The 2,464-nt window shown below is 40.2% G+C and overlaps 1 non-coding gene across 1 annotated transcript; it reads right to left on the bottom strand.

Annotated features, from left to right (window-relative positions):
• Positions 1–1,672: 1,672 nt before the first annotated feature.
• TRNAD-GUC (transfer RNA aspartic acid (anticodon GUC)) lies at positions 1,673–1,744 on the bottom strand. Its single transcript has one exon. It is a non-coding gene; the product is annotated as a tRNA-Asp (tRNA).
• Between the last annotated feature and the right edge of the window lie 720 nt (positions 1,745–2,464).

The following is a 2,464-nucleotide window of genomic DNA, read 5'->3' as shown; positions in this document are numbered from 1 at the left end:
ATATAAGTCCTCCGAACTGCATGGGTTACTCTTTGAACACTAACCTAAGGAGGGTGCCTAGAGTACGGTTGGTCACCTCTTCCTAGCCATCCGTCTGAGGGTGACATTTAGTAGCAATAGAGTACCGATCTTACCTAGAGAGTTCTTAGGAAATGGCCTACAAAGTTACTATCCTGCTCACTAACAATATTTCTTGGAGTACCATGTAAACACAGAACATGCTCAAAGAACATATTTATAACATCAGTGACGTTGCTAGTTTTCTTACACAGAATAAAGTGAGTCATCTTAGAGAATCTGTTCACAACTATAAAGATTGAGTCTCTACCCTTTCGAGACATACACAACTCACTGATAAATTCTGTGAAAGATCTTTCCACTTGTATACTGGAATCGCAGAGGAGTCTAGAGACCTTGTGGACCCAAATGTGACTTGGCCCTACAAAATCTCAGACAACTCTAACAATACTCTGTAACACTATTGGCCATTTTAGGCGAGAAAAAGTTTTCTGAAGTGCTGCCATCTTAGACACGCTAAACTAACCTCTGCTATGTGCTCCATGTAACAACAAATTCTGCTAGATGGTGGGAATGCAAAGCTTCTTTGTCTTGTACAGAAGCCAATAATCAAAAAGTACGTAGCATGCTCCCAAGCATAAGTTTTACACCGCTCAAAGATGTCAAAAAAGAAGGATCGAAACCATATAGTTCCTTGACCATGTAAAACCATATAATTGTTTTTTTGTAGCTGAATAATGAGGACGGACCTACGAAAAAGGGTGTCAATGACAAGAGACAAGAGTAAGACATAGGAATTTAGTACAACTTTTAAGGTATAGAGAAAGAGCTTCCTTTAGTCTACAATTACAATCCAAATGGAAGCCTAAATACGATCTTGTTTGGCACCGAAAAACCGGCTTTAAGATTGGGACCAAAGATTGAAGAGCAGCAAAGGAGTAGCTTCTGCATTTATCTACTTGCATGAAGGATAGGAACAGCTTGTGATACATATAGACATCAAGAACAGGTAAGGTAGTTGGGACAGTTGGGTATTTGGCTCCAGAATTAGCAAGAAAAGGGAGAGCAACAACCGAAACCGATGCCTATGTTTTTGGTACATTCTTGCTTGAAGTGGTGTTTGGGAGAAGACCTATTGAACAACATGGAGATAACGATATGAACAAGAGGTTTTGGTTGATTGGGTTTATGGGTGTTGGAAGAGAGAAGAAATGGTTAATGTAGTTGATTCAAGGCTGCGTAGTTTGCTAAGGAAGAAGTTGAGATGGTATTGAAGCGTCGGCTATGGACACATTCTAGGGCTCAAGTTAGACCAAGTATGAGGAAAATTAATCAGTTTTTGAGAGATTATTGTTTACCTGATGATTATCTGAGTTAATGCAGGAACTTACTTGTAGTCGTCGTCTTGGAATCTTTGACGTTTCGATGTTTCCAGATGAGGGGCTGTGTTCATCAACTATGTTTTCTGATGTTGGTTCTTTTGAGTCGGTTGAGGGCGTTGAATATGATTAAGATCAATGTGTAAATGTGATTAGTGTTGTTGGATATTAACTGTACACTGCTTTATTAAATTTTACAGATTAATATATGAGACACAAAGTTTAGTGTTCATTCCTTCCAGTGTTCATCGTAATCTGACCAAAAAATAAAAAAGCGCCGTTGCCGGGGATCGAACCCGGGTCACCCGCGTGACAGGCGGGAATACTTACCACTATACTACAACGACTGTTTGATATCAGCTTAATGATATAAGATTAGTCTTTAACTTGTGGTTAGCGTGAAGAAATTATACAGCAACTTTACAGTTTGTGTACTCTGCGTACGTAGCGACAAGTTGTAGGTGAATGACCGGATTCCATGGTTGAACTCACGGAAACTAGTGAAATTTCATGTCATAATGAACCCATGAATGAAATCACAAAACTTGATTTAACCTCGGAAAAAATATTACGAATATCTGTCCAAACCAACAGACAAGCATACTCAATTCTATCATGAAGACTCTGAATCTAATCAATCAACAACTCATAGCAGTCAGATCCGAATTCCCATTATAATTTTCGGACTTGTCCACCTGGCCCTTATTCTTCAAAACCCTAGACCCAAAAACCAAGAACCCGAGGGCGTGTGCAGCGACAACCGCCAAGATCACGCCTCCATTATATGACATAAGAGGGAGCATGACGAGGTAGGCAAGCCCAACCCGAAATATGCATGAGTGTTCGGGTCAGGCTGGAAGTGACGTGTTTGGTCCCGAGCTTGATAAGACTATCAAGATATATACATATAATATTAATAGAAATAGCAATATTTGTGTAGTAAGACAGTTATCAAAAGACAGTTATCAAGGTAGCTCCTATAGGTAGTTATTTATGGTCTTCGCCTCTCTCCCCACCAATCGGGTACCTGATTGGTGGGGAGAGAGGCGAAGAGACGCCGCTGGTGG

Source organism: Phyllobates terribilis, unplaced genomic scaffold, assembly GCF_046119375.1.
Source record: "Phyllobates terribilis strain yellow unplaced genomic scaffold, ASM4611937v1 Scaffold_3733__1_contigs__length_71271, whole genome shotgun sequence".
Taxonomy (NCBI): Eukaryota; Metazoa; Chordata; class Amphibia; order Anura; family Dendrobatidae; genus Phyllobates; species Phyllobates terribilis.
The sequence above is the reverse complement of the archived record's forward strand: the minus strand, read 5'-3'. Positions and strand labels throughout refer to the sequence as shown.